Source organism: Nerophis ophidion, linkage group LG28 (assembly GCF_033978795.1).
Source record: "Nerophis ophidion isolate RoL-2023_Sa linkage group LG28, RoL_Noph_v1.0, whole genome shotgun sequence".
NCBI classification, from domain to species: domain Eukaryota; kingdom Metazoa; phylum Chordata; class Actinopteri; order Syngnathiformes; family Syngnathidae; genus Nerophis; species Nerophis ophidion.
In genome coordinates, this window is record NC_084638.1 from 22,858,308 (window position 1) to 22,868,974 (window position 10,667).

General features: G+C 44.2%; 1 protein-coding gene across 2 annotated transcripts in view; it reads right to left on the bottom strand.

The window, feature by feature from the left end:
* LOC133545022 (TSC22 domain family protein 2-like) overlaps positions 1-10,667 on the bottom strand; it is a 95,624-nt gene that overhangs the window by 23,696 nt on the left and 61,261 nt on the right. The window lies entirely within an intron of this gene.

Genomic DNA, 10,667 nt, shown 5'->3' on the forward strand with positions numbered 1-10,667 from the left:
CATATCAAATAAAATGTAAATAAAAATGTTATGCCTTTTTTTCTATTTGCAATCTTCTGAGGTAAATATAAATTTTTTTCCACAGGCTAATAATAAATTTGAAAATAAAATAACAATAATGAATGAACCAAACATTCAAGCCTTGAAGTAGCAAGAGAAAATGCGTGAATAAAATGTTAATTATTGGTCAGTTTGCTGGAGGTTTCCCGGAAGAGTTAGTGCTGCAAAGGATTCTGGGTATTTGTTCTGTTGTGTTACGGTGCGGATGTTCACCCGACATGTGTTTGTCATTCTTGTTTGGTGTGGGTTCACAGTGTGGCGCATATTTGTAACAGTGCTAAAGTTGTTTATACGGCCACCCTCAGTATGACCTGTATGGCTGTTGACCAAGTATGACTTGCATTCACTTGTGCATGTGTGTAAAAGCCACAAATATTATGTGACACGCTGTTAGTAGGGAGGAAAAGCGGACGTGACGACAGGTTGTAGAGAACGCTAAAGGCAGTGCCTTAAATGCACGCCCCCGATATAGTTGTCCAGGTGGAAATCGGTAGAAATACGGGAGAATGGTTGCCCCGGGAGATTTTCGGGAGGGGCACTGAACTTCAGGAGTCTACCGGGAAAATTAGGAGGATTGGCAAGTATGAGTATTAGCGGTGAATGCGGTGTTACAGCGGCACCGGCGCTGTATAACATCGGCGGGCCAACTCTAATGCTCTGATTGGTTCTTTTCCTAACGAAATGAGTTCCGATCGCATCTCGTCTCCGGCAGACATTTTCGTCAGGGTTTCAGCAAGTCAAATTTAAGACAGGATTAGGTCTCTGCTTTTTGCAGATGATGTGGTCCTGATGGCTTCATCTGACCGGGATCTTCAGCTCTCACTGGATCGGTTTGCAGTCGAGTGTGAAGCGACCGGAATGAGAATCAGCACCTCCAAGTCAGAGTCGATGGTTCTCGCCCGGAAAAGGGTGGAATGCCATCTCCGGGTTGGGGAGGAGACCCTGCCCCAAGTGGAGGAGTTCAAGTACCTAGGAGTCTTGTTCACGAGTGAGGGAAGAGTGGATCGTGAGATCGACAGGCGGATCGGTGCGGCGTCTTCAGTAATGCGGACGTTGTACCGATCCGTTGTGGTGAAGAAGGAGCTGAGCCGGAAGGCAAAGCTCTCAATTTACCGGTCGATCTACGTTCCCATCCTCACCTATGGTCATAAGCTTTGGGTCATGACCGAAAGGATAAGATCACGGGTACAAGCGGCCGAAATGAGTTTCCTCCGCCGTGTGGCGGGGCTCTCCCTTAGAGATAGGGTGAGAAGCTCTGCCATCCGGGAGGAACTCAAAGTAAAGCCGCTGCTCCTCCACATCGAGAGGAGCCAGATGAGGTGGTTCGGGCATCTGGTCAGGATGCCACCCGAACGCCTCCCTAGGGAGGTGTTTAGGGCACGTCCAATCGGAAGGAGGCCACGGGGAAGACCCAGGACACGTTGGAAAGACTATGTCTCCCGGCTGGCCTGGGAACGCCTCGGGATCCCCCGGGAAGAGCTAGACGAAGTGGCTGGGGAAAGGGAAGTCTGGGTTTCCCTGCTTAGGCTGTTGCCCCCGCGACCCGACTTCGGATAAGCGGAAGAAGATGGATGGATGGATGGAAATTTAAGACTTTTTAAGACCTTTTTAATGCCACCTTGAATAAAATTTAAGACCGAAAAAAATAATAAAAAATCTATAAATACAAGCGATGGTTGGGGATCCCACTGTACTACAACCTCAATGACAATCAGTCAAGTTTACTTTTTTAATATTTATTAACAAACAAACTGATAAGCACCAGTCTGCCAAATAGCTTATCAAAAATCTTGAGGGATCCAAAAACTTTGACATCCAAAACAAACAAACCATCACCAACACCAGTAAAAACATAACAACCGAGGTGAGGGTGAAAATCAATTACATTTCATTAACACATACCGAGACCCGTTGACTTGGTCGAAGGTTTTGGATGTGAGGTGCTAATCCGTGTCTCGTAATATATGCTGTTTTATCCTTTCCTTAGGAAAATGTATTAGCCCTCACATCCACCGGGACAACAATATTGGGGGCGGTGCCTTTAGCGTCCTCAATCAATCAATCAATCAATGTTTACTTATATAGCCCTAAATCACTAGTGTCTCAAAGGGCTGCACAAACCACCACGACATCCTCGGTAGGCCCACATAAGGGCAAGGAAAACTCACACCCAGTGGGACATCGGTGACAATAATGACTATGAAAACCTTGGAGAGGAGGAAAGCAATGGATGTCGAGCGGGTCTAACATGATACTGTGAAAGTTCAATCCACAATGGATCCAACACAGTCGCGAGAGTCCAGTCCAAAGCGGATCCAACACAGCAGCGAGAGTCCCGTTCACAGCGGAGCCAGCAGGAAACCATCCCAAGCGGAGGCGGATCGGCAGCGCAGAGATGTCCCCAGCCGATACACAGGCAAGCAGTACATGGCCACCGGATCGGACCGGACCCCCTCCACAAGGGAGAGTGGGACATAGAAGAAAAAGAAAAGAAACGGCAGATCAACTGGTCTAAAAAGGGAGTCTATTTAAAGGCTAGAGTATACAAATGAGTTTTAAGGTGAGACTTAAATGCTTCTACTGAGGTGGCATCTCGAACTGTTACCGGGAGGGCATTCCAGAGTACTGGAGCCCGAACGGAAAACGCTCTATAGCCCGCAGACTTTTTTTGGGCTTTGGGAATCACTAATAAGCCGGAGTCCTTTGAACGCAGATTTCTTGCCGGGACATATGGTGCAGTACAATCGGCAAGATAGGATGGAGCTAGACCGTGTAGTATTCTATACGTAAGTAGTAAAACCTTAAAGTCACATCTTAAGTGCACAGGAAGCCAGTGCAGGTGAGCCAGTACAGGCGTAATGTGATCAAACTTTCTTGTTCTTGTCAAAAGTCTAGCAGCCGCATTTTGTACCAACTGTAATCTTTTAATGCTAGACATGGGGAGACCCGAAAATAATACGTTACAGTAGTCGAGGCGAGACGTAACAAACGCATGGATAATGATCTCAGCGTCTTTAGTGGACAGAATGGAGTGAATTTTAGCGATATTACGGAGATGAAAGAAGGCCGTTTTAGTAACGCTTTTAATGTGTGCCTCAAAGGAGAGAGTTGGGTCAAAGATAATACCCAGATTCTTTACCGTGTGGCCTTGTTTAATTGTTTGGTTGTCAAATGTTAGAGTTGTATTATTAAATAGAGTTCGGTGTCTAGCAGGACCGATAATCAGCATTTCCGTTTTTTTGGCGTTGAGTTGCAAAAAGTTAGCGGACACCTGAAAAAGAATCTCTGTCATCCATAGGTTGATCTATAACCCATAAAGTAGGCCGGCACAAAACTGTTTCTCATCCTCACATCGGATTTTAATGTCGCTGTCCCGCCGAAGATTAGTGCTGCTAGCGGCAGTTGTTGCTAGCTGGGGGTGCGTTGGCGCTGGACCCAAGCAGAACTGAGAGATGCCCGGTGTTTGTTTTTGGCTCTCTGCCGCGATTTTATGCTTACCGCCCTATATGTGCGATTCGACCGCTGTAATTCCCATGGTGCCAAGTTTGAAATCCCCCTTACAAAGTATGCACCTGGCCTCCTCGGGATTGGCAACAGGCTTAAGCCAGCTTTTAAACCGGCTGTCCTCCAGCCAACGCTCGCAAAACTTGCATTTCCCCATGCTGACTGAAAGGCGTCGGGACGCGAGGAAGGAGTCTGCGCGCGACTGACACTTTTACTATCACTCACTTTTATTCAAAGACGTGCCCCGAAAAAAAAAAAAAAAAACTGGCCCGACAATTTAAGACCATTGAGTACTGAATTTAAGACCATCTTAGGAATGTCTAATAAATTTAATACTTTTTAAGGCCTTTAATTTTAGATACATGAATTTAAGACTTTTTAAGGATCTGCGGATACCCTGTTCGTCTCGTTTTTATTCGTTGACGAATATGTCAATACACCTCGTCATCGTCTTGGTCCACGTAAATTATTTTTTATTTCGTTATTGTCTAGTTTTAGTCAGGAAAAAAAGGTCGTTGACGATAACTATGCCGAAAATTTTTCGTCAACAAAATTAACACTGCATTCAAATAACTATAACATAACCTCAGTAGAAGCATTTAAGTCTCACCTTAAAACTCATTTGTATACTCTAGCCTTTAAATAGACTCCCTTTTCCGACCAGTTGATCTGCCGTTTCTTTTCTTTTTCTCCTATTGTCCCACTCTCCCTTGTGGAGGGGGTCCGGTCCGATCTGGTGGCCATGTACTGCTCGCCTGTGTATCGGCTGGGGACATCTCTGCGCTGCTGATCCGCCTCCGCTTGGGATGGTTTCCTGCTGGCTCCGCTGTGAACGGGACTCTCGCTGCTGTGTTGGATCCGCTTTGGACTGGACTCTTGCGACTGTGTTGGATCCATTATGGATCGAACTTTCACAGTATCATGTTAGACCCGCTCGACATCCATTGCTTTCCTCCTTTCCAAGGTTCTCGTAGTCATCATTGTCACCGACGTCCCACTGGGTGTGAGTTTTCCTTGCCCTTATGTGGACCTACCGAGGATGTCGTAGTGGTTTGTGCAGCCCTTTGAGACACTAGTGATTTAGGGCTATATAAGTAAACATTGATTGATTGATTGATATAGAACATGCTATATGTTTACCAAACAATCTGTCACTCCTAATCGCTAAATCCGATGAAATCTTATACGTCTAGTCCAGGGGTAGGGAACCTATGGCTCTAGAGCCAGATGTGGCTCTTTTGATGACTGCATCTGGCTCTCAGATTAATCTTAGCTGACGTTGCTTAACACGATAAGTAATTAATAATTCCGCTGGTGATCACAGTGTCAAAAATAACGTTCAAAATATAAATCATTCTCATGCATTTGAATCCATCCATCCTTTTCTATCGCACCTGTTCAAGGAGTTGCATTAATGCTCAAAAGTATTTTATTTATTATTGGTTAGCTTCAGAATAGAATAACAATGTTATTGAAAAGAATAAGAGATGCAGGGAAAGTCCAAATAAAAGAGGAGGCGTAGAATTCTCTTGTTTCTCCTCATTGAGCCAAATTGAATCCTGTCTCTGTTTAATTCCTTGCTTCTTGTCTGTTTAATTAATGTCATCAGTGTTTGAACCTGACAGTTGTATTCAGCGTGAAAAATATTATGTGGCTCTCACGGAAATATATTTTAAAATATTTGGCTTTAATGGCTCTCTCAGTCAAAAAGGTTCCCGCCCCCTGGTCTAGTCTCTTACGTGAATGAGCTAAATAATAATATATGATGTTTTACGGTAATGTGTTAATGATTTCACACATAAGTCGCTCCCGAGTATAAGTCGCACGCCCCGGCCAAACTATGAAAAAAACTGCGACTTATAGTCCGAAAAATACGGTGTATATCCTATATCCTCCATAAAAGTACGAAGCCTTTACCTTCGACGGGGATGATGGTACAGCACCGGGCCTCTCCTGCACCCCAGGGCAGGGTCGGCCGGACCGCACGAAACTTTGTAGGAAAATCGACACGGCATGGTTGGTCTGCCGATGCCGACCGCTTCGTGGGCAGCGAGGGAAAGAGGGCCGAGGTAGCAGACAGAGGTATTTAGCAGGGGCCAGTGGGGCCGCATTTAGATTGAGAAACTTGACCTATAGACTGGAGGAAAGAGAGAGGGGGTGGCATGTGTGAAAGGAGTTCTTCCCCCCCCCCGCCCTTGTGACTGTCAGCTATACACCACAATAATAAGCATACTGTGACCCTCATCATGATCATCTTTGAAGCGGCAGGATTGCTGATGCAGTACTTTTACCAGATCTCACTGAAATTGACACTAATAGGTTTCTGTGAATATGCATTCTTTTTTAATTTAGAAAATCTTTGCAACCACGGCAACAGTGTGACGCTTTAAAACATGGGTGTCTAATTCTGGCCCAATTTGGCCCTTAAGGCAATATCAAATTAACATTAGAGTTGGCCCGCCGCTAATACTCAGACTCGTCAACCCTCCCGATTTTCCCGGGAGACTCACGGAGCTCAGTGCCCCTCCCGAATTTCTCCCGATTTCCACCCGGACAATAATATTGGGAGCGAGCCGTAAAAGCACTGCCTTTGGCGTTCTCTACATGTCGCCACGTCCGCTTTTCTTCCATACAAACAGCGTGCCGGCACACTCACATAATATATGCGGCTCATACACACACACAAGTGTATGCAACGCATACTTGGTCAACAGCCATACAGGTCACACTGAGGGTGGCCGTATAAACAACTTTAACACTGTTCCAAATATACGCCACACTGTGAACCCATACCAAACAAGAATGACAAACACATTTCGGGAGAACATCTGCACCGTAACACAACATACACAAGTGTATGCAAGGCATACTTGGTCAACAGCCATACAGGTCACACTGAGGGTGGCCGTATAAACAACTTTAACAGTGTTACAAATATACGCGACACAGTGAACCCAGAGCAAACAAGAATGACAAACACATTTCGGGAGAACATACGCACCGTAACACAACATACACAAGTGTATGCAACGCATACTTGGTCAACGGCCATACAGGTCACACTGAGGGTGGCCGTATAAACAACTTTAACACTGTTACAAATATACGCCACACAGTGAATCCACTGCAAACAAGAATGACAAACACATTTTGGGAGAACATCCGCACCGTAACACAACATACACACACACAAGTGTATGCAACGCATACTTGGTCAACAGCCATACAGGTTACACTGAGGGTGGCCGTATAAACAACTTTAACACTGTTACAAATATACGCCACACTGTGAACCCACAGCAAACAAGAATGACAAACACATTTCGGGAGAACATCCGCACCGTAACACAACATACACACACACAAGTGTATGCAAGGCATACTTGGTGAACAGCCATACAGGTCACACTGAGGGTGGCCGTATAAACAACTTTAACACTGTTACAAATATACGCCACACAGTGAACCCACAGCAAACAAGAATGACAAACACATTTCGGGAGAACATCTGCACCGTAATACAACATACACACACAAGTGTATGCAACGCATACTTGGTCAACGGCCATACAGGTCACACTGAGGGTGGCCGTATAAACAACTTTAACACTGTTACAAATATACGCCACACAGTGAACCCACTGCAAACAAGAATGACAAACACATTTTGGGAGAACATCCGCACCGTAACACAACACACACACACACACAAGTGTATGCAACGCATACTTGGTCAACAGCCATAAAGGTTACACTGAGGGTGGCCGTATAAACAACTTTAACACTGTTACAAATATACGCCACACTGTGAACCCACAGCAAACAAGAATGACAAACACATTTTGGGAGAAAATCTGCACTGTAACACAACATACACACACACACACACACACACAAGTGTATGCAACGCATACTTGGTCAACAGCCATACAGGTCACACTGAGGGTGGCCGTATAAACAACTTTAACACTGTTACAAATATACGCCACACAGTGAACCCACTGCAAACAAGAATGACAAACACATTTTGGGAGAAAATCTGCACCGTAACAACATACACACACACACACAAGTGTATGCAACGCATACTTGGTCAACAGCCATACAGGTCACACTGACGGTGGCCGTATAAACAACTTTAACACTGTTACAAATATACGCCACACAGTGAACTCACGGCAAAAAAGAATGACAAACACATTTTGGGAGAACATATGCACCGTAACACAACATACACACACACAAGTGTATGCAACGCATACTTGGTCAACAGCCATACAGGTCACACTGAGGGTGGCCGTATAAAAAACTTTAACACTGTTACAAATATACGCCACACAGTGAACCCACAGCAAACAAGAATGACAAACACATTTCGGGAGAACATCCGCACCGTAACACAACATACACACACACACAAGTGTATGCAATGCATACTTGGTCAACAGCCATACAGGTCACACTGAGGGTGGCCGTATAAACAACTTTAACACTGTTACAAATATACGCCACACAGTGAACCCACAGCAAACAAGAATGACAAACACATTTCGGGAGAACATCCGCACCGTAACACAACATACACACACACACAAGTGTATGCAATGCATACTTGGTCAACAGCCATACAGGTCACACTGAGGGTGGCCGTATAAACAACTTTAACACTGTTACAAATATACACCACACAGTGAAGCCACTGCAAACAAGAATGACAAACACATTTCGGGAGAACATACGCACCGTAACACAACACACACAAGTGTATGCAACGCATACTTGGTCAACAGCTATACAGGTCACACTTAGGGTGGCCGTATAAACAACTTTAACACAGTTACAAATATACGCCACACAGTGAACCCACTGCAAACAAGAATGACAAACACATTTTGGGAGAACATCTGCACCGTAACACAACATACACAAGTGTATGCATTGCATACTTGGTCAACAGCCATACAGGTCACACTGAGGGTGGCCGTATAAACAACTTTAACACTGTTACAAATATACGCCACACAGTGAACCCACGGCAAACAAGAATGACAAACACATTTCGGGAGAACATCCGCACCGTAACACAACATACACACACACAAGTGTATGCAACACATACTTGGTCAACAGCCATACAGGTCACACTGAGGGTGGCCGTATAAACAACTTTAACACTGTTACAAATATACGCCACACAGTGAATCCACTGCAAACAAGAATGACAAACACATTTTGGGAGAACATCTGCACCGTAACACAACATACACACACACACAAGTGTATGCAACGCATACTTGGTCAACAGCCATACAGGTCACACTGAGGGTGGCCGTATAAACAACTTTAACACTGTTACAAATATACGCCACACAGTGAACCCACTGCAAACAAGAATGACAAACACATTTTGGGAAACATCTGCACCGTAACACAACATACACACACACAAGTGTATGCAACGCATACTTGGTCAACAGCCATACAGGTCACACTGAGGGTGGCCGTATAAACAACTTTAACACTGTTACAAATATACGCCACACAGTGAACCCACAGGAAACAAGAATGACAAACACATTTCGGGAGAACATCCGCACCGTAACACAACATACACACACACAAAGTGTATGCAACGCATACTTGGTCAACAGCCATACAGGTCACACTGAGGGTGGCCGTATAAACAACTTTAACACTGTTACAAATATACGCCACACAGTCAACCCACAGGAAACAAGAATGACAAACACATTTCGGGAGAACATCCGCACCGTAACACAACATACACACACACAAGTGTATGCAACGCATACTTGGTCAACAGCCATACAGGTCACACTGAGAGTGGCCGTATAAACAACTTTAACACTGTTACAAATATACGCCACACAGTGAACCCACAGCAAACAAGAATGACAAACACATTTCGGGAGAACATCTGCACCGTAACACAACATAAACACAACATAAACACAACCGACTAACTCTTCCGGGAGGCTACAATATACAACCCCGCCCCAATTCAAACCCGACGCCGAAAAGAGGCATTCAATTTGTATTTTTATTTTATTTGATATGCCATTGATATTTTTTAATTATTATTATTTTAAACTCCATTTTGCATGTCACTATAAAGTTATATAAGCCTTGCTTGGTCAATATTCAATGCAAAACTTGTTTGGGTCCCTATTAAAGGATTCATTTGTTCAACCTCGGCCCGCGGCTTCGTTCAGTTTTAAATTTTGGCCCGCTCTGTATTTGAGTTTGACGCCCCTGGTTTAAAACATCCCTTCAAAGTTGCTCACAGGATGCGAGTGAAACAGAGAGAGAGAAAAAAGGTACACTATATTGCCAAAAGTATTTGGCCACCCATCCAAATGATCAGAATCAGGTGTCCTGATCACTTAGCCCGGCCACAGGTGTATAAAATCAAGCACTTAGGCATGGGAACTGTTTGGGTTTCCACGCGTTCCCATCTGGCAATCTGATGGACGAGTCTGGGTTTGGAGGTTGCCAGAAGAACGGTACATTTCCGACTGCGAAATTTGGTGGTGGAGGAATTATGGTGTGGGGTTGTTTTTCAGGAGTGGGGGGCTTGGCCCCTTAGTTCCAGTGAAAGGAGTTTTGAATTAGGGCTGGGCGATATATCGATATACTCGATATCTCGTGGGTTTGTCTCTGTGCGATATAGAAAATGTCTATATCGTGGTATTCGAGTATACGCTCTCACGCAGTTGCTTTTAGCTGCTGGCATTACACTACAACAGGGGTCGGGAACCTTTTTGGCTGAGAGAGCCATGAAAGCCAAATATTTTAAAATGTATTTTCGTGAGAGCCATATGATATTTTTTTAACAATGAATACAACAAAATGCATGCATTTTTATGTAGGACTAACATTCTTTAAGTATAATAAGTCTCTTTTTATTTTTAATAAGATTTTTATTCCGAATTAACCAATAATAATTAAAGTACTTCTTAACATTAATGCGACGTCATGAACAGGTATGGTAGAAAATGGTTGGATGGATTAAAATGCATGAGGATGTTTATATTTTGAATGTTATTTGTAATACTGTGATTATCCATCCATCCATCCATTTT